This window comes from Pteronotus mesoamericanus, unplaced genomic scaffold (genome assembly GCF_021234165.1).
Source record: "Pteronotus mesoamericanus isolate MK-2021 breed Mesoamerican mustached bat unplaced genomic scaffold, CSHL_Meso_final contig_221, whole genome shotgun sequence".
Lineage (NCBI taxonomy): Eukaryota > Metazoa > Chordata > Mammalia > Chiroptera > Mormoopidae > Pteronotus > Pteronotus mesoamericanus.
The window spans coordinates 14,473,072-14,495,606 of record NW_026555092.1 but is presented as its reverse complement, the minus strand read 5'-3'; positions in this window follow the sequence as shown (position 1 = coordinate 14,495,606).

The following is a 22,535-nucleotide window of genomic DNA, read 5'->3' as shown; positions in this document are numbered from 1 at the left end:
GGAATAGCACAGAATCCCCAAACTGGGAGGGACTTTAAAGATTCCTAAGCTCTGTCTAGAACATTTTGCCTCCCACCTTTCTCTGATTGATTTCTCCCATCTGGACACCGATGACGTCCAGATTTGTATCACATCTGTATCTCTCTCCTTCCAGCTCCAGACTCATATCCAACTGCCCCCTTGACATCCCCATTCCCACCTGGATGTCCAATAGGCATCTCAAAATGTCCTACATAGAACTCTTGTTTTACTTATTTTATTTTTTCAATTACAGTTGACATTCAATATTATTTTATATTAGTCTCAAGTGTATAGCTAGTAGCTAAATAATTACATAATTTACAAAGTGATCCCCCCAATAATTCTAGTACCTACCTGACATCATACTTAGTTATTAAAATATTATTGTCTATATTCCCTTTGCTGTACTTTACATTACTATGATTATTTTGTCACCAATTTGTACTTCTTAATCCCCCAGTCCCCCAACCCCCCTCCCATCTAGCAACCATCAGTTTGTTATCTATATTTATAAATCTGTTTCTGTTTTGTTTTTTCATTTATTTTATTCTTTTGGATCCACATATAAGTGAAATCATGGTATTTATCTTTCTCTGTCTGACTTATTTCACTTAGCATAATGCCCTCTCTGTTCATCCATGTTGTCACAAATGGTAAGACTTCATTCTTTTTTATGGCCGAATAATATTCCATTGTATATACAGGTTGGGGCAAGAGTAGGTTTGCAGTTGTTCATATGGAAAATAATACAATAATTAATCAGTAATAATACAAGGATGAACTGTGTCTTGTGTACTCACAACTGTAAACCTACTTTTCCCCTCACCCTGTACATACCACATCTTCTTTATCCACTCATCTATTGATGGGTACCTGAGTTGCTTCCATGTTTTTCTTGGCTATTGTAAATAATGATGCAATGAACATAGGGGTGCATATATCTTTCAAATTGGTGTTTTGGTCAGATTTATATCCAGAAGTGGAATTTCTGGGTCATTAGGTAGTTCCATTTCTAATTTTCTGAGGAACCGCCATACTGTTTTCCATAGTGGCTGCACCAGTCTGCATTCTCACCAACCATGCACAAATGTTCCCTTTTCTCCACATCTTTGCCAATACTCGTTGTTTGTTGATTTATTGATGATAGCCATTTTGATAGGTATCAGGTGATATCTCATTGTGATTTTAATTTGCATTTCTCTGGTGATTAGTGACAATGAGCACCTTTTTTATGCTGCTCTTGATATCTGCTCCCTACCACCCATAAAACTGTCCTGCTCCCCATCTTTGCAACCTCAGAAAATGGCTCCACCACCTACCCATTTTCTCAAATCAGAGATCTAGTAGTTACTCTTGATTTTTTTCCTTTCAGTTCCCTCATCCCTGTCAGCAAGGTCAGGCAAACTACCTCTATAATGTATCCTGAATTCACCTATTTCTTCCATTTTCCTATTTCTACCTTAATTCACTGCTCACCTGAACAACTGCAATAGCCTTCTGAATGGTCTCCCTGTTTCCACTCTTGCTTCCATTCCATTTCAATCCATGAAGCAACCAAGAGTGAATCTTTTTATTTATTTAATTTTAAAAAAGATTTTGTTTATTTATTTTTAGAAAGAGGGGGAGAGAGAAAGAGAAGGAGAGAAACATCGCTGTGTGAGAGAAATGTTGATTGGTTTCCCCTCGCATGTGCCCCAACCGGGGACTGGGCCCACAGCCCAGGCAAGTGCCATAACTGAGAATCAAACCAGCAAACTTTTATTTTGTGGGACAAAACTCAACCAATGAGCCATGCTGTCAGGGCAAGAGTGAATCTTTTTAAATGTCACCTCACACATAATTCTAATTTATCCTTAGAACAAAATATAAACCCCTTATAATGGTCCATAATATTTCACATGGCCTGGCCCTTGCTTAGACCTAATCTCAACACCCCTTGGTTACTGGAGTCCAACAAATCAGACTTTTTCTTTTGTTCTAATAAACTAATCTCATTCCCATTTTAGGGCTTTGCAAAACTGTTCTGACTGCCTGAAATGCCCCTTCCTAAAATCTTTGCATAGCTGGTTTCCTTTTTATCATTCAAGACTCAGCTTAAAAGTCATTTTCTCAAAGAGGACTGTTTTGACCACCCATCTAAAATAGCCACCTCCTTTAAGTCTTGTTTTATTTTCTTTATCACATTTATCACTTTGTCATCATCTTGCTTATGTGCTTACTTGTTTATTTCCTGTCTCCCTCACCAGGATGCTTCATGAAAATGAGGGCTCTATCCGTGCTGTTCACTGCTATATCCCTACAGTGCTTGGCACATGGTAGGTTTCCAGTGCATAGTAGGTGAATGGATGAATGAAAGCTTAAATAAATGAATAAATCAATTAATCGATCATTGAATTGAGGACAGCAGAGGAAGAGACCAGCAGAGAGATCAGTATGAACAAAAACCTGAAGTTGAGAGTATAGGAGTCTCAGGAGATTGAAAGAAGTTCAGAATAATTGGCATGAAGAGTGCTAGGGGAAAGGCTGACCACAATGAGCCTGGAGAAATAGGAGAGATAATGGAGAATGTCAAGTTTCAGACTCCCAAGTTCCACATGAAGCTATTGACGGGTCCCCCCAATACACACAGCTTTATTGAGGTATAACTGACAGATAAAAGTGTAAGATATTTATAGTGTATATCATGGTGATTCCATATATATGTATCCTGTAAAAGGATTCCTCCCCATCTAGTTAATTAACACATCTATCAATTCACGTATTTATCCCTCCCCCCTTTTATTTTGGTGAGAACATTTAAGTTCTCCTCTCTTATCAAATTTCAATTATACAACACAGTGTTATCAACTGTAGTCACCATGTTCTACCTTAGATTCTGAGACCTAATTCATCTTACAGCTGCAAGTTTGTACTCTTTTATTAGCCTCTTCCTATTTTTCTAATGCCCCAGCTCCTGGCAATCACTTTTCTATTCTCTGTTTGACTTTTTCTTTCTTTCTTTCTTTCTTTCTTTTTTCTTTTCTTTTTTTTTTTTAATTCCACATATAAGTGATACCATGCAGTATGTGTGTTTTTCTGTCTGGTTTATTTCACTTAGCATAATGTCCTCTAGTTCCATCCATGTTATTGTTTACAAATTGTTGACACTATTACAGATGTCCTCCTTTGTGCCCCCTTTGTCCCTCTCCACCCAGCCCTTGCCCCTCCTCCCCTGGACTTCACCCCTTTGTTTTCTGTGTCCAGGGGCTATGCACATATGTATAGATGTTCTATGTTCTTTAGCTAATTTATTCCAGTCCTCCCTACATCCCTCTCTTCTGAGATCTGTCAGTCAATTCCATGTTATTTTAAGTGGCAGAAATATCAATGTGCAAGAGAAACATTGATCAGTTGCCTGTACCGGGAACCTGGACCACAACCCAGGCATGTACCCCGACCAGGAACTGAACCAGTGACCCTTTGGTTCACAGGCTGGCACACAACCCACTGAGCCACACCGGCCAGGGCACAAATTCTAACATTTTAAACAGGGAAGGAACTTAATCCAATATGTTTTCTAGAAAAACTCACCCTGGGTTCTGTGAGAATAAATTACAAGAAGGCTAAATTGAGTGTGAGAAAGTCACTAATAGGTGTCAGTTAGAAAACATTTAAACTTGTCCTCCCAAGACTGAGCAAGATCTTGGGCAAGAGTGATAGCGATGGTGATGGGGAGAAGTGCATAGAATCAAAGGTATTTAGATCATCTACAGGACTTAAGAATGAACTAGCTGTGAAGGGTAAGGAAGAAGAGTTGCCAAGAATGATTTCCAGATTTCTGCCTCAGACAGATTAATGGTGTCATTCTTTAAGGTTGTATAGAAGGAGGGACAGGTTTGGGAGAAAGATGTTCTGTTCATTTTTAGACATGCTCCCTTGAAAGTGCCCTTGGGCTATCCAGTGGAGATATCCAGGTCTGGGGCTCAGGAAAAAGTCCAGGGCTGGAAATAGATTTTGGAGTTGTCTGCCTAAGGATAGAAAGTGGATCCAGGTTGAGCGCACCCAGGGAAAGTGCAGAGAGTGAGGAGAGAAGAGGACAGAGCCCTGAGCTGTACTGACAGTTAAGCGGTAGGTGGGAGAGAAGAACTAAGAGAGGTAGGAGGAAAACTAGGAGAGTGTCACAGGACAGCGGAGGCCAACTTGCAACAAGAAGGAAGTGGTTGAAAAGTTGAACATAGAAAGGAATGGAAGTGACATTGTCTGAGCCTGTCAGTGATGAGCTTTTCCTCTGTCCATGGGGACTGGTTTGGGCATGGACATGGGACCAGGGAGAAACAAAGAACATTGGTAAAGAAGATTCCTTCCTTCCCAGAGTTACCAGGGGACACTTTTGTTGATGCTTTTGTTGCTGTTGTTGTCATTATCATTGTTGTCATTATTATCACTCCATTTACTTGGCTCCAGAGACCTCTGGATTTAGTGACATTCAAATTTATTAATTAATTAAACAAATACTTATTGGGAGCCTTCCATGCACCAGGTACTCTTAGAGGAGTTGGGGATATAGCAATAAACAAGGTAGTAGCATCTCCTCTCATAAAACTTAGTTTAATGGTGGAGGCAGACATTAAACTAATGACAGTTATTTAACTAAATTTGCAGCAGTTATTAATATGAAGAAGGAATAGGAAGAAGAATAAAGTAGAAAGGAAAACATGACAGTGGGAGCTGCTATTCTAAATAGGGGAGGGTGGTCAAGGAAAGCTTTGCTGAGGAGGTGATCCTTGAGCAGAGACACAAACAGAGGAAGAAAAGAGCTCTGTGAATGTCCAGAGCAATGCTGTGCAATAGAAATATAATGCAAGCTACATGTGGGATTTCAAATTTTCTAGTAGCCACATTTAAAAAAAAAAGGAAAAAAGCAAAGGTCAGTAGTTGCCAGGGGTTATGGGGGAGGGAGGGATGAATAAGCAGAACGCAGAATTTTTAAGGCAGTGAAACTATTCTGTGTGGTAAATACATGTCCCCCCATTACACCCTTGTCAAAACCCATGGAATGTACAACACTAAAAGTGAACCTTAATGTGAACTATAGACTTTGGACGATAGTGATGTATTAATGTAAGTTCATCGATGGTAACAAATGTACCACAGAGGTGTGGGATGTTGATAGCAGGGAAGGTGTGTGTTTAGGGGAGGCGAGGAGAGGCATATGGGAACTCTGTATTTTCCATTCAATTTTGCTGTGAATGTAAAACTGCTCTAAAAAAAATAAAGCCTATTTTTTTAAAGTAAAAAGCAATGAGTAAAATTAATTTTAATTATATATTTCAATAATATAGTTCAAATATATGCATATTGAGTAATCACAAACCTACACTTCTAACATATCTAAAATATTATCATTTCATAATGTAGTCAGTACTTAACAAATCAATTAATTAGATATTTTTAAATTCTCCCTCTCTCTCTTTTGTGTGTGTGTGTCAACCAGTGCCTCAAGACCTGTGTACAGGTCACCCTTGTAGCAGGTCGGCAGGTCCCAGTTCAGAGGAGCCACATTTCAGTAGTCACATGTAGCTAGTAGCTTCCATGAGGGACAGTGTAGAGAAAGAACGTTTCAGGCAAAGGAAATGATACGTGAAAAGTGCTGGGGCAGGAACAGCAAGAATAAGTTCTGTGTGTTTGAGGAGAGCCAGCAGGACAGGAAGGGGTTAGGGGTGAGTGCATGAAGCGGCAGATGAGACTGGTTAGAGTCAAGAGCAGGAGCTAGACCCTGGAAGGCCTCGTACAAAGCAGTTTGGGAATCTAAGTATGATTAGGAAACATTAACGGGCTCTGAGCAGGGAACACGTCCTGTCCCTTTTTTGACATGAAATGCAGTACAGATGTTTTTTATCATCCTACTGTTTCTAATTATAGGGGAGGCAGTGTGGGGCCCTATATCCCTTTTGCGCAGCACAAGGAAACCAGCTATCTTTCCAATTGCAGACTAGAGGCGCAGAGACTAAGGAGGGCCACACAGGACCCCCAGTAAGTCTTTTATTGTTACTGGTGATTGGGCATGAGCAGGATAGCGGATGTTGGTGGGTAGAAGCCAGGTGGAAGTGAGTTGAGGAGTAGGAGGGAGATGGCGAGGTTTGGCAGTGAAGGGAAGAAGAAATGATAGGGTAGCATTGTGGGATCTGGAGTTGGGAGTTGGGTTGCTTGCTTGTTTTTAAGCAGGGAAAGATCTGAGCATGTTCATGCTGATCTGAAAATAGTAGTAGAGAGGTTGGAAAGGATGGATCACGGATGGTGTGAGATTTCTGAAGAGGCAGCAGGGACCGCTGCAGAGCAGAGGAAGGCAAAGCAGTGATGTAGGCAGCTCTGGGGTCCTGGTGGCCGCTACCTCTGTTCAGCCTTCCACAGCCCATGCCCTTCTACCACCTGGATTCCTGAGACCTGTGTGCTGCCTCAACCCTGCTGCACTCTCTTCTCTTTGCTCATCGCTTACTCTCAGGACCCCCAGGCCAGAGACGATCCTGCCGGGGGCTGCTGCTCACCATCTGCCACTTCTCCATCCGCTCTGAGTTCCTGTGCTCCAGGGATTGCTGCTGAAATCTTGTTTCTTTTTTACACTCTTCTGTTCTCTTGTCCCAATTCCTAGATGCTGAGTCACACTCCCTTCCAAGCCTCCTGGTTCTGACATACAAAACTGAAACATCTGCCATGAGTTGAACCCTCACTGTTCAGGCAGGGCGCTACGTACTTCGTAAATATTGGTCTATTCAGTCCTAACAACTCTACAAGGAATGTGCTGTCATCATCCCATTTTATAGACAAGGAAGTTGTGGCTCAGAGAGGATGTGCCTTGTACAAGGTTTCAAATACCAAAGGGAAGATTTGCCCAAGTCAGTAAGCCTCAAAAACTGACCACATTCTGTGATGCCACAGAATGAGGTGTGAGGAATGGAGCTAAATGCTTTGCGGATCTTTTCTCATGTGGGTAAGTAGGCTGTGGGTATAAGCGGCAGAAAATGCGGCTCAGCCATGGGGATCAGTTCCAAGGGAGAACTATAGAATTTAAGCTCTATGAAGGGCAAGGATTGTGCCTGTTTAGCCACTGCTTTAGCCCCGGTTCCCAGAATAGTATCCAGCACGTAACAGTGCACAGTAAATATTTATTGAATGAGTGAATGAACTCTGGCCTCTAACAGGGCTGATCAAAGCATCAAAATTAAATCAGATTAAGAGTACAAGGCAGGAACAAAGGGCCTGGAACTGGCCCAACTTAAAGCTTGTTTATAGGAAAAAGACTAAGGTCTAGGATACTTCCCCAACCCAGGGGGAAGGATCTTGTAAGTTAAGCCTAAGCCAATCAAGACATTGCATTTCTTGACCACAATAATCAACTCAGGGAAAAACACATAGCTGCTTTATTTTTTATAAACAATTGCATGTGATTCCATTATATGGATGTATCAAAATTAATTTTACCAGTACCCTATTAATGGACTTTTAGGTAATTTCAATTTTTTTTGCTATTACAAATAAAGCTATTTTGAATAACCTTATATAAATGTCAATTCTCACAGATATGCCATATCCAAAATATGAATTTCTAGAAGTAAAATTCTTGAACCAAAATATATGCAAGCCCTGGCTGGTGTGGCTCAGCTGGTTGGAGCGTTGTCCCATAACCGAAGGGTTGCAGGTTCAATTGCCAGTCAGGGCACATACCTGGATTGTGGGTTTGATCCCTGGTCCAGGCCTGTATGATCCCTGGCCTAGACACCTATGAGAGGCAACCAATCAATGTTTATCTCTCACAACAATGTTTCTCTCTCCCTTCCTTGCTTTCTAAAAGCAATGAAAAAATGTCTGCAGGTGAGGATTAAAAAAAAAAAAAGTGTATGCATTAGCCCTGGCTGGGTGGCTCAGTTGGTTTGAGTGTCATCCTATACACCAAAGGACTGCAGGTTCTATCCCTGTCAGGGCACATACCTAGGTTGCAGGTTCAGTCCCTGCTCAGGGCGTGTATGGGAGGCGACTGATCAATGTTTCTCTCTTATATCAATGTTACTCTCTCTCTCCCTTCCTCTATCTCTAATATCAATATATAAAATTTTTTTTAAATAATATAATTTAAAATGTTATTTTAAAAGAAATATATGCATGTATCTAAATCTATATCTATTTATCTATATAATATATCTGAACTCTGAAACTTGCATTTTCTCTCTCTTTTTTTAAATCTTTGCCAGTCATGTTTTTGGTTATTTTAGATGCCTTGCATTTTTTTTAAAGATTTTATTTATTTATTTTTAGAGAGCGGGGAATGGAGGGAGAAAGAGAGAACGAGAAATATCAATGTGTGATTGCCTCTCACGCGTCCCCTAGGGGACTTGGCCTGAAACCCAGGAATGGGCCCTGACTGGGAATCAAACCAGTGACCCTTTGGTTCACAGGCTGGCACTCTAACCATTGAGCAATACCACCTAGGGCTGCTTTTTTTTTTTTTTTTTAATGTAGACCTTTTTCAAGGCCTGCCTCTCCTTTTTTATGGCTACTTAGTATGACATTTATGGTATGTCATCATCTATTTTACTATTTCCTCTTTGACATTTTGATTAAATACAATTTGTTAAATCGAAACAACGCTACAGCAAGTATTCTTCTGCATGCATTTTTGTGTACATGTGCTATTATTTCCTTGGGCTTATTCCTAGAAGTGGTCTTTGGCTGCTTTAAATTATAAACTTGTTTGAAGCTAAGTAGGTTGGTCCGGAGGGGAAAGACTTCCATTTAAGCATTTTATCTACTGTCTTCAGCACATAAAATACATCCACTTACCAATTTGTCCTAAATATGAGCTTCCCTTCATATCATAAATTGCTGACAAAGGATTCTTGAGTGGTGGCTGAGTTCAGTGCAAGGACGGAGAGCGTTAGAATAACATACCAAAGTCCTGCCCTCCAGCTCGTGGTCTAATACAAATTATCCAAATGTTTTTAACTGTATTTAACATGTAAAATAGAATAAAGTATGTATGTTACATCTTTCTAGAATCAAAAGGCGCTCCACATACTTTAAAAAGTTAAAGACATTTAAAAATCACATTTTGCCATAAAAATGTAGACTTCTGATTTCTCATGAAACATTGAAAAATAAGTCATCCCGTCCTGCACTTCTGTTTCATAACAAGTGGCTGGAGCTGGGCATCCACTGCCACCGTAGATGGGTGATAATGTGTTTACTGTAGGTCCCGCCCCTTGTGCAATGAATATATTTATTCTTACAAAAGTCTTGTACCCTTGGTTATTACATTACCAAGGGGGTCTGAACTTGCTACCTCTGTATCAAAACTTGTGTTTGATTTCCAGGAAGTGTTGGCCACAACAAAGATTAGATGTGACACCAGAAAAGGAGCCTTTGGCAGGATCCTTAAAAGATTCTGCAACATCATTGCAGTAATGTTCTCACTCTCCCAGCACAGAACTCTATGTTATTATGAACTGTTCTGAGTAGTTTCAGTAAAAAAAAAATTCCCCTCTCTCATCTCAGGAAACAGCTAGCTCATTTCTCCTCTTGTGAAACCCCTAATCGTGAAATGACCTGGAGCTATGCTCCCAGCCCATTCTTGGGGGAAGCAGGACAGAGTAAGCCAGTTGGTCCATAGACACAAGAAAGTCAGCAGAAGCCTTGGGTTCTCAGTAACTGCAGAGTGAAGCCCGAGGGGAGTTGGTTCCAGCCAGATTGGTAATCCCGGAAATGTGGAAGTTTCAATAGGTCCAAGGAGAGGCCTGAAAATGATCTATTTCTCATGAAGCATTCAAACAAGTTCTGTTAACCTGGTCACCTCTGCCATTTCAGTGTTCAAACCTGTCAGCTCCAGTGGGGAGGCAAAAATCACTCTCAAGGCAGATGTTTTCAAACTTTTGAGTTTATTGATTCCTTTCAGGGACATGAGTCTTCATAAACTGCCTGGCCTCTTTGCTCCAGTGCATTCTGGCTTCTTCCTGAGAGGAAACTATCAAGAGGAAGCCACTGATCTTCTGTCACCTGAATCCTCACCCCTCCAAGTCCCCAGGTCATTGCCTCCAGCCTTCTACATGCAGGAACAGCCACCACTGCTCCTGGCTGGAGCTGAGAAACGATGAGCAATCTCTTGCTCTGTTTGGATAAGGCAAAGCCCAACAACTGACGGTGGGCTTGGGCTTCCTGCAGGAGCCTTGCTTCCCTTTGGTGTGCAGTTTCTGGAGATAAAAGAAAAACCAATTTGGTTTGTCAACAACAGCCCCAGCTCAATACATCTTGCAGGTATGTTGGCCTGAGGTATCATTGTCCTCCTTGGTTCACAGGGCCATATGTCTGGTCCTCCACACAATAAGGACAAAAGGGGACTGGTGTCACGCTGGAAGGAAACTCAGCTCAAAAAGACACTTTACACACATCAAAATTACAGCTAAATTACCCAACTGCCATCACTCAGAACCATCAGAAATCGAGTTGAATAGAAGTCCTCCAATTATGGAATTAAGGAAACCACATCCATCCAGACTAGTAGGAGGGGCAGAGATGTGGAAAAGGCTGGTCCTACATCCATGTGTGGTGGGTAAAAATTTGGGAAGGATATCTCAGGAGTGAGGAGTCCCAGTCCCACACCAGGCCACCCAGCTCAGAATTCCAGTGCCAGAAAGACAAGTCCCCAAAACTTCTGGCTGTAAAAACCAGTGGGGATTGAGTCTAGAATAAACTGCTGAAGGGGGCTGGCCATAGACAATAGTGATAATAATAATAATATAACAATAATAATAATGAGGAGAAGGAGAAGCAGCAGCAGCTATCATTTATCTAGTACCTACTGTGTGCAGAGTAGTTTTGGGTTAAATGTCTGGGTGTGTATGTATGTATATGTTCACTTAATTGCCAGGGAAATTCCATGAAGTAAAAAAAATAATTTCTAATGTGCAATTTAAGACACTGTAGCTCAGGAAGTGTACGTAACTTGCCGAAAGTGACTTTAACAAGATGGGATTTGAAATGCTCGATGTTATGATGCAAGTGACATGTCTACTGAACTTGTAGCTCCAAGAGGAATTTTGTAACACTGAGTTCTTCCCATCTCTTTCTCGGCTGGAGGAATTGCCCAGGCAGCGGGAGCAACTCTAGGGTTGCTCTGGCCTTCAGCCAGGGCTGGAAGATAAATGCCTCCAAATGATATGCAGATTAAAGATAAGTAATCCTGGCTTGATGGTTTCTGTTCAAATCTCTGTGGTCTGTAAGTGACAATGACAACCCCAGGAATTAGAATGGTCACTGGAATTGAGTGAGAACTCCAGATGCCTAGGCTGAGTAGTGGAGTGGGGGATAGGACACCACTTTGACCAACTCCAGGTGGGGACTTCCTTAGTGCAGGGACTTTACCTGCAAGGGTGCCTTCCTTCCATCCCCTCTGCATTTTTACTACCATATTCTAGGCCAAGTTTGTGCCCTTGCATTAGTCTACACTACTCTCCCTTCTTCCTCCAAGTCCGCGATTGCAGGCCCAAGATATGCCTCCTAAAACACACGGGTCCAGCCTTTCATATTGTTCCCATCCATCCCTCTCAGAGGCCACCTGACCAATCTTCCAAATAAAAAATTTGTTTTCAGGCAGAAGGGGAGACAGGATTATTAGTTCCTATTGTCACTTAGTTCCTATTCAGTCAGCGGTCAGTGTTCTAGTGCTAACTAAGAAAAAGACTTCAAGAACTACGGGGCCCAAACATGGAGCAGCCAAGGGGGAGCCAAGGGAGAGACTTGACTGAAGAGAAGAGATGAGCTATGAGTGTTAAGACAAGCGTTTACTGATGGCACTGGGGAGCCCCTGTAGGTTAGGAGCAAAGGGGTGACATAATCAGAGCTTTGGAAAATTGATCAGGTGAAAAATAATACTCAAACCAAATGATTCTGATCGTAGTTGCTCTCATATACCTCTATGCTTTTGCTCATGCAGTGTCTTCTGTCTACAATGCCTGGAATCTCTCCGTGTCCAAATCTTGTCTGTCTTTTAGGGCTCAACATGAGTGCCACAAAGCCTCCAGCCCGTCCCTACTCCCCAGCCCCACACCCACTCTCACCTAACAAGACTTTCTGCCTTCTCTGGGCTCACACAGGACTTATGTGTCCTTCATGGAACTGAGTACTTTCTGTCATGAACCAATGATTTGTGTCCATAGTTCATCTCTCACTGCACTGTAAGCACCATGAGGATAGGGACCATGTTCTATCTATCATCTTTAATTCTTCCACAAAGCTTGACATAATATTTGGACTTGGATTCATGCCTAATTCCGTGCCTTGAATAAAAGATGTTAGGTAAATGAGAGTAGGTTGGCCAATCTCAGTCTTCAACTTATGAAAGAAATTCTCTATCCCTTTATTTTTCAGATTGGGTGCTATAGAACACCAGGCCCATGAGGCGCCTCATCAAAAATGGGCTCCGTGGCCCTGACTGGTGTGGTTCAGTGGTCTGGGTGTCGCTCTGCAGACCAAAAGGTTGCAGGCCAGCTTCCCGGTTGGGGTGCGTAGGAGAGGCAACCAACTTGTTGATCTTCCACATTGATGTTTCTCTCCTTCTTCCCTTCTCTCTAAAAATAAATAAATAAACAATCTTTTAAAAAAGGGATTCATGCCCTAGCCAGTGTGATTCCATTAGCTGAGGCATTGTTGCAGGTTTAATCCCAGGTCAGGGCACATACAAGAGGGAGGCAACCAATCAATGTTTTTCTCCCTCTCCCCTTTCCTCTCTCTCTTATAAAAAAAAAAAAATCAATAAATACATTAAAAAAAAAATGGGCTCCATCACCAAATACAATTGGCCACATTCTATATTCTAAATAGGTCTATAGTATATCCTTTCTTTGGAGATCAGAAAATGTATTAGCACAGTAAAGGCTCTAAGAAATTGTGCAGTTAAAATAATAACTTGGTTTCCTCAGCATTACTGAACTGTATTTGACCTTTTCTATCTTCCCCAACAAATATTTACTGACATATCGTAGAAGTACTGCTCTACAGCACACACCTAGAAAATGCTGTTCTAAATTCCTTTTGAAAGCCTGGTCCTCGTGTTCTCTTTCACATGACCAAGGATAACATTTAGGGTGACCTGCTTTAAGTCAAACACAGCACTGATGTTGAGTAACATCTTTCAGATCTGGCAACTTTTTTCTGCAGGTAAGCATCAAGAAAAGGGATATACTCCTAGAGAAGAACTAAATTTATTACCTGCTTGCCTTCCTTCTGCTGCCCCCTTCCTCAGACACTTCTGGAACCCTGTATTCTTGGATAGAATTCCTCAGCCTGGCAGTCACAGCCTCAGTTTGGCCCCACCCACCTTTTCAGGTTTTCTCCCGACTGTTCCCTCCACATACATCTAACCTTCACTCTGCAGATGGGTCTCCTGCTCTTCTCTGAGCAGCGCTTGTGCTTTCCAAGGACCACTCCTTTGCCGACCTGTTGACACTGTGCCTGAACGGCTATTCTCACAAGTTTTCCAGCAGAAGTCCTGCCCCACCTTTCAAGACTGCGATGCAACCTGCATTAGACTAGCTGGAAGTTCATAGATCAAAGACCTTTAGCGCTGGAAGAAAACTTAGAAATGATCTATGTCCTGGCTGGTGTGGCTCAGTGGATTCAGCACCAGCCTGCAAGCTGAATGGTCGCCAGTTCCATCCGTCAGGGCACACGCCTGGTTGCGGGCCTGGTCCCCATTTGGGGGCAAACAAGACGCAGCCAATTAATGTTTCTTTCCCTTTCTTTCTCCCTCCCTTCTCCTCTCTCTGAAAATAAATAAATAAATAACATCTAAAAAAAAAAAAGGTCGAAAAAGAAGTGATCTAGTCCAAACCCTTTGTTTTAGGAAATGGTGATTCAGATAGGCTTCAGTGGTCTAGGTGAGAAAGCTCTGTAGAAGGTAATTCAGGAAAGAGCTGCTCTTCAGAGTGTTTGGAAATTTCTCTCCAGTTGTATTATCCTATTATATTTTGAATTACAGTTCAATTTTAAGTCCCTCAAAGGACAGAATTTACTTTTTATTTCCACTGATAAATCGTAATACAGATGGATTAAGATGTGAATTCAATACCTTTCAAGAATGTGAGCTTTGGAGACAAATAAACCAGGATTTTTAAAAACTGAGGTAAATTTTACAAATAAAATGTACACATTTTAAAGAAGATAGTCTATGAGTTTTGACAAATGTAAACACTCATGTAACCGTCATCACAACCCAAATACAGAATATTCCCATTACTCAAGTAGGCAGAAGCTTCTTGTGTGCTGACTCCTAGTCAGCCACTGACCCTCCCAGTACCACTCAACTGCATTCTCCTTTATTAACATTTCATATAAATGCAATCATACAACATGTACTGTGTCTGGCTTCTTTACTCAGCATAAAGATTTTAAGATTCATCCATATTTTGCATGTTTCTATAGTTTATTCATTTTTACTGCTAGGTTGTAATTCATCATGTGGATATACAACAGATTATCATATCATATTGATGATCATTTGGGCTTTTTGCTATTATGAATAAAGCTGCTATGAGCATTCATGAGTGAAATTTCTTGATGCTGTAACAAATACATGTTTAACTTTCTAAGAAATGGAAATGTTTTCTGAAGTGGCCATACCATTATATCCTCCCACCAGTAATAAAAGAGTTGCAGATGTTTACATCCTCACCAACATTTGGTATTGTCAGTTTAAAAAAAATCTTGGCCATTCTAGTGGGTGTGGTGTCTCATGGCTTTAATTTGCATTTTCCTGATTGTTAATGATATCAAACACATTTTAATGTGCTCATTGACAATTTGTATATCTTCCTTTGTGGAAATACAGGGTGGGACAAAAATAGGTTTACAGTTGTTTATGTGGAAAATAATAATACAAGAATAAATGCTGTGCTTTGTGTACTCAAAACTGTAAACCTACTTTTACCCAGCTCTGTATTTATTCAAGTCTTTCATCATTTTTTAAAAACTGAGTTGCAAGCCTTCTATTGTAGATTTGCAGAAATAGAAGTAATGCATGTGTGTGTAGACACACACACTGGATATAAGACTTTTGTCAGACATGTATTTTGAAGATTTCTCCCAGTCTTGGTTTGCCTATTCATTTTTAAAGTAATCTCTTTTGGTGAGCCATTTTAATTTTGATGATATCCAATGTATCAGTTTTTCCTAATGGTTAGAGATTTCTGTGTTCTTTGTAAGGTATCTTTGCCAAACTAAGAACACAAATATGTCCTCTTACCTTTTCTCCTAGAACTGCAGTGTTAGTCTATCAAGTTCACTGATTCTTCTGTTATTGTCATTCCGCTACTGAGCCCATCCAGTAAGATTTTTATTTTAGTTACTCTATTTTTCAGTTCAGTAATTTCAGATTCATTCTTTTATATATTTTTCTACTTGCTGAGATTTTAATTTTGTTTCAACAAAGTTTGTAATTGCTCATTGACTATGTTTTCTCATTCAAGTTCCTAGCTCTTGGCATGATGAGTGATATTTTTTTCTGTTGAAACCTGGACATTTTGGTTTTATGCTATGAGATTCTGAATCCTATTTAAATCTTCTATTTTAGCTGGCAGTCACCCTATTTAGTTTAGTGTGCAGGTTCTTGCTTAAGTTTGTGGGAATGACAATTCCAAAAACAACTTAGTTTTCAGAATGCTTTGCAGTGCCATTCTGGTCTGCTTTGTTTGTGTGCTACCAGGGACCAATCTGAAAACCTGCATGGTATCCCACACTATATTTCAGTTCTCAAATATTTGCCATTTAATACTATTCAGTTTGACATTGGGTCATTGGAGAGTCTGCCTAAGGCCCTGGCTGGTGTGGCTCAGTGGAGCGCCAACCTGTGAACCAAAGTATTGCTGGTTCAATTCCCAGTCAGGGCACATGCCTGGGTTGGGGGCCAGGTCCCCAGTTTCTCTCTCTCTCTTTCTCCCTCCTTTCTCCTGTCTAAAAATAAATAAAATCCTTAAATAAAACAGAGTCTGCCTAAGACATCATATACAGATTTAAAGAACCCCTTTCATCAGTTTCCTCTTTTCCACAACTCTCCCCTGGATGGATGAGGTTCACCTTGTTACTGCTGGTGGGGGGAGGTGTCAAAGTCCAAGGCAGCTTACAACATAGCACCTTGTTTCTTCAGAGTGAGCAAGTAAGAAGAGTGAGTGAGAGTGAGGGAATGAGAGAATCAGCAGGATGAAAGTCACCATCTTTTCTAACCTAATCTCAGAAGTGACATCCCATCACTTTTGCTATATTCTATTTGTTAGAAGCAAGTCACTAATTTGGCCTACACATAATAAAAGGGAATTACATAGGGCATGGCTATCAGGGGATGGGGATCTAATTTCTCTCATCAACGTTCTATAGTTTTCAGATACATTAAGAGAAGAAAAAAGCTACCTTTTACACCTGCATATATATATAATATTTTATTTATTTACTTTTAGAGAGAGGGAAAAGAAGGGAGGAAGAGAGTGAGAAAAACATCAATGTGGTACATGGAGAGATACATGAATTGGTTGCCTTTCCCATGCCCTCAGCTGGGGACCTGGCCCGCAACCCAGGCATGTGCCCTGAATGGGAATCAAGCCAGCGACCTTTCGGTTTGCAAGCTGGCACTCAATCCACTGAGCCACACCAACTGGGGCTGCTTGTATATTTACCAGTTCTTAATTATTAATATGATTGGGTTTAAGTGTACCACTTCGCTATTTGTTTCCTTTTCATCTGTTTTTGTCCAGTTCCTCTTTTCTTTTTCTTTTAGGTTAATCCAAAACATACAGTAAAATACACAGCTTTTAAGTGTACAATTTCATGAGTGTTGATTATTGTGTAATCACCACTACAATCAAGATATATTTCCATCATTCTAGAAAATTCTCTTATCTTTTCCTATTTAATCCCCATCCAATTGTCTCTGAGGCAATTACTGTTTTGTTTTCTATTACCAGAGATTAGTTTATCTGTTTCTGAAATTCCTGTGGATGTAATAAACTCAAAAGTATAATCATAATGTAATATAAATGTGCCTGACTTCTTTCATGACCCAATTTTGAGATTCTATTCCTTTTTTTTTTTTTTGTTATTCCACTTTGATCTATCTTCGATGTTATTGAACCTTTCTCTTGCTGTCTTCAATTTGTTGTTAAACCATCTAGTGCATTTTTAAAAAGATTTTATTTTTAGAAAGAGGGGAAGGGAGGGAAAAAGGGAGAGAAATATTGATCAGTTGCCCCTGGCACACTCTCAACCAGGGTCCTTGCCAGCAACCCAGGCATGTGCCCTGACCAGGAATCAAACCAGTGACCTTTTGATTCACAGGCTGGTGCTCAATCCACTAAGCCACACCAGTCAGGACCCATCCAGTGAATTTTTAAGTTTAGATATTGTAGTTGCCAGCTCTAAAATTGCATTTGGTTCTTTTTCTGTGTTTTCATTTCTCTTCTAATATTTCCTACCTGTTTATGAATTATGACCATCATTTTCTTTTAGTCCTTGAAAATATTTTATTATTTTTAAAATCTTCACCTGTGTATATGTTTTTTTTAAAGTGATTTTAGAGAGAGAGGAAGGAAGAGAGACAAAGAGAAAGAGCAAGAGGGAGAAACACCAATGCGAGAGAGAAACATTTATCAGTTGCCTCTCATACATGCCCTTGCTCTCTCATACATGCCTTAGCAAGGATCCAACCCTCAACCTTTTGATTTACAAGATGATGCACCAACCAACTGGACCACTGGGCCAGAGCTGAACATATATTTTTTGACAGATGTTTTTACGTTTTTAATTGGACTTCTGAGTCACGTTGGGGTCTGTTCCTGTTGACTGCTCTTCTCCTTCACTATGGGTCATGCTTCCTGTTTATAGTATACATGTCTACTATATATTGAGCATTGTGAATAAAAATTTTAGAGACTCTGGCTTCTGTAATTATTTTCTGAACTGTAGATTTTTGTTCTGTCAGGCAGTTATATTGCTGGCTGATCTTAAACTTGTGGAAAGTTGATTTTATCTAATGTTAGGATGGGTCTGAGAAAAGGCCCTCTAATTTGTACATGGTGTTAAGTAGGGGTTCTACTTCATTCTTCTACATGTGGATTATCCAGTGGTCCCAGCACTATTTTTAAAAAGATGATTCTTTCCCCATCAAAAAGTCTTGGCACTCTTGTCAAAAATCAGTTAACCATAGATTATTTATTTCTGGACTGTCAATTCTATTTTATTGATCTATGTGCCTACCCTCATGCCAATACCACGCTGTCTTGATTACTATTGATTTGTAGTAAGTTTTTAAATTTTTTTATTAATTCATTTTAGAAGCAAAACATCAATTTGTTGTTCCACTTATTTATGTATTCATTGGTTGTTTCTTGTGTGTGCCCTGACTGGGGATCAAACCTGCAACCTTGGCATATCAGGATGATGCGCTAACCAAATGAGCTTCCTGGCCAGGGCCTGGAGTAAGTCTTGAAAATGGGAAGCAAGGGGCTCCAAATTTGTCTTTCATTTTCAAGATTGTTTTGGTTAGTCTGGGTCCCTTATAATTCTATGAATTTCAGGATTAGTTTGTTGATTTCCACAAAGAAGTTGACTGGGATCCTAATAGGGATTATGTTGAAGTTTTAGATCAATTTGGGAAGTACTGACATCCTAACAATATTGTCTTCTGATATACAAACATGTATGTCTTTCCTGTTTTTAAATTTTCTTCAATTTCTTTCATCAGTGTTTTGTAGTTTAAAGAATATTAGTTTTACACTTAGTTAAATTTATTCCTGTGTTTTATAGTTTAGGCTACTGTAAATTATTTTCTTAATTGCATTTTCAGATTGTTTTCAAATATGTCACATGCTTTATTCTCTCTCCTTTTTGAGACTCCAATTACAGGTAGATTGCTTTATATCATCTCATGAGTAACTGATACTTCAGGGTTTTTTCCTCCCATCATTTCTCTTTCTCTGCTTTAATTTTAATCTTTTTTATTGATCTGTCTTCATAGCCACTGATACTTTCTTTTACAGTGCGCAATCTACTGTTAAGCTCATTCAGTGAATTTATTTCAGACATTGTATTTTTCAGTTCTAGGATTCTCATTTGTTTATCCAGTAATAATAAGTTTTGTTACATTTATAACAGTTCTCTTGATTTTTTCTCTTCGATTAGGGGTCATATTTTCTTGCTTCTTTTCATGTCTTATACTTTGATATTATACTCCAGGTGCTGTATGTAAAAGAACAGGAGCAAGTAAAGTATAACCTATCTTGTTTATTTCCCCAAAAGTACAATAGAAACCCTTTTCTGTAACTATTAGAGACTGATCATTCAGCTTCCTCTTAAAGTAGGGTTGGGGCTGATTGATTTCACCCATAATTAACCCAACCTCCAAACGTCTTGATGCTATCTTTTTTTATCTTGTCAGAATTTGAGCTGGGAAAGGGTTGGTTGCCCTTCTAGACATTTTGGGTTCACCTTTGGAGTCAACTCTGACCAAGGTCCAAGAATGTAATCACTGCTAAGAATGTGCACAACTACATTATTTGTGCTTATCAGCCTCTTCTCCACTGCTGTCTTCTCAGTAAAATTTGGGGGGAGGCAGTGGGGATGAGGGCAGAATTGTTGAACCAGGTAGTTTATTTTTGTTTGCTGTTCTTTCAGATTCCAAACTGTGCTCCCGCTCCATACTGTTGTCTTAGACTCAGCTGATTTCCGCTTAGCCCTGCAGAGATGGCAGGCCTCTGCCCATACCCATACCGGGAGCCAGCCCTCCCCAGACTTGAAGCTCACCAGTTCTGTTACCTGTACATTCTTTCTAGAGTTCAGAGCTTCCCTGCATATACCACTTTTGGTTAGCTCCATGGAAAATCATGACATTTTTGGTCCAGGGTTCTCAGGTTATCACATTAGCAAAGGTCTTTAAAGGCCTTCTATATAGTTGGAAGAGAAAGTCTTGACCTAGACTGAAATCCTGATTCTAGTACTTACAAATGTTTGATATGGGGTTGGTTACTTCACACTTCTAAGCCTCAGTTTCCTAAAGTGTAAAATGAGGTGATTTTGATGTATTAGCTATTCAGTCGGGCCTCTTTTCATTGCAAGTGATGAAAATCCAACCAACACTGACTTAGACAAAGAAAGGTGATTTTTGGCTCATACAACTTCAAAGTCCAGGGCTAGGGCTAGTCTCATGAAGATCTTGATTGGAGAAGCGCACATCACTGCAAAGCAGTTATTGTCCCTGTCAACTTGCCTGCTCCTCTGCACCCATTAAGTATGTCTTCATATTTCTCTTCTTGTAGTAAAGTGTGTGCTTAGCAAATACTTGGTTGAATGAATAAAAAATGTCTTTAGCTTCCCGGAATGTGAACCTCCTCAGCATTAAATCCAGAGGAATCATCCCTCCTCTCTTCCAGGATCTAAACCAAGTCTCATTCATTGGCTCCAACTGGATCATATGCCTGATTTGAGACATTCTTGAAAATACAGTAAGAGAAGAAAGTAAAATGCAGGAATTATCTACACAATTTGCTATCGTTTGTTTTAAAAAGGGCGAAAAATGTGTGTGTATAAGCACAGATTATCTCCAGGAGGGTCAAACGCTGCTTGCCTCTGGGGGGGGAGCTGGATGGCTGGCGTAGATTTTTCATTACACACCCTTTGTACCTTTGAACCACGTAAATTACCTATGCAAAAGAATTAAATGAACAATTTAAACGTACTTGCCAAAGCATTCAGTGCTCTCCCTCGTGTATTGAGTTGCAGCATTCAGGGTTAAAGAGAACAAACCAAGGGGTTGTGAGTCCCATTTACCAGAGAGCTGGGGTGGAAGGGGGCAAGCGCCATAGGCAGTGCTGTTCTGAAGAGGTAATTTGCCCTCTGGGTGTTTAGTCATCAACTGTAAAGAACATAACAGCTTTCTGACCCTCCTGCCCCCAACATCAGTTCTATTCTGTACTACTTAGTCAAAAAGATAAGTCCTACCTCTGCTTGTCCTTATTCTAACTACTTCAAGAACAGGAGTCTTGGAGCTGGTTCCTTGCTTTCACTAGCTTGTAACATTGCGGTCCTACTTTCTTCACACACACACACACACACACACACACACACACACACACACACACACAATTAAGGCACAAAGTTGGCCACATATACAAAGACAAGAGGGAGGATTGCCTTTTCCCACAGCTGTTTATGGGTATCTGATGGAAATGAAGGTTTTTGATGTCCTGTGAAGACATCAAGGCAATGCTTTCCAACAAACACAATTAAGTGCTCTCTGTCACTCATTTTTTTACCTTTAGGTAAATACAATCTAATGCGATTTGCTTTCCCTTCAATTTATAACCCAGAGCTCAAGAATAAAAGATATCTTTGAATAAAAGGGCGTGCACCTATTTTAAGCCTTGACTAATATTCTGCTTTCCTCTCAGGCTTTTATGATTGGCCTCTGGTTTTTCCATAAATATGCATCCACTTAAAGCCACTGGGACTAAAATATTCAGAAAAGTTTGTAAATATAGAGCACAATAAAAACAACCTAACACAAGGTCACAGCACAGGGTCTTGCTGTTAGGACTCCAGCTGGCTTCTCCATTATGATTGATTAGAGATTCATTTAAGAAAATGCTACTTGGCTGAAGATTTGTTCTATAACAAAAAATAAGCAGGGCCCTGCTCAAATGCCAAATCCCTTATTTCCAATTATGTACTTTTCATTTTGAGGAGAACCTTATATTCAAGCCCTTCCGTTGACATTTATGACTCAAAATGCAGTAAGACTAACAATAAAGTATGAAAAGGAAATTACAAAAACAATTCCATTTAAAACAGTATCTCCCCTGACATCCCCCTGCCAAAAAAAAAGTAGGGATTATTTAACCAAGTAGGTGAAAGACTTGTATAATGAAAATTATAAAACACTGCTGAAAGAAATTGAAAACATAAATGAGATATCCCATGTTCATAATAAATCTATATAATAGACTTATTATAAAGATGCCAATATGACCCAAAGCAATCTATGGATTCGATTCAGTCCCTATCCAAATCCCAATTTTTTTTTGCAGAAACAGAAAAAACCATTCATATAGAAACTCAAGGGACCCTGAATAGACAAAATAATCCCAAAAAGAACAAAGCTGGAGGACTCACACTCCCTGATTTTGAAACTTACTACAAAGCTACAGCAATCAAAACAGTATGGAACTGGCACAAAGATAGAAGAATATGGGCCAACACAATCAAGTACAGAAATAAACCTTCGCATATGGCCAAATGACTTTTGACAAAGATGCTAAGACTATTTAATGTGGAAAATAGTCTTTTCAACAAATGGTGCTTCAAAATCTGGATATCTGTATGCAAAAGAATGAAGTTGTATCCTTACCTAATACTATGTATAAAAAAAAATCTCAAAATGGATCCACGACCTAAAACTATAAAACTTTGAAAACAGGGCAAAAGCTTCACATCATTGGATTTGGCAATGATTT